The sequence below is a fragment of the Malaclemys terrapin genome, chromosome 14 (genome assembly GCF_027887155.1).
Source record: "Malaclemys terrapin pileata isolate rMalTer1 chromosome 14, rMalTer1.hap1, whole genome shotgun sequence".
In the NCBI taxonomy this organism is placed as follows: domain Eukaryota; kingdom Metazoa; phylum Chordata; order Testudines; family Emydidae; genus Malaclemys; species Malaclemys terrapin.
The window spans coordinates 18,373,650-18,373,905 of NC_071518.1; positions in this window are offsets into that span (position 1 = coordinate 18,373,650).

Genomic DNA, 256 nt, shown 5'->3' on the forward strand with positions numbered 1-256 from the left:
AGAATGCTTTGACACCCATAGGATTCATTGCTAGCTCCAGCAGGGAGATCTTCCAGATAAGTTAAACAAGGCACTAACATAGATTTTTGACTTAAAGTCATTCCTTGGAAAAATAACTCACCGAAGGAGGATCACCAAAGGTGCTCAAGAGTGAACTATGTGTGACAGGGTGCAGGGTAAAGGAGGACTTAACATCAGTTCATCTCCTACCCTTGCAGAAGTGCCCCGGGAAGGACAATACATTGGGTGCTTGGGA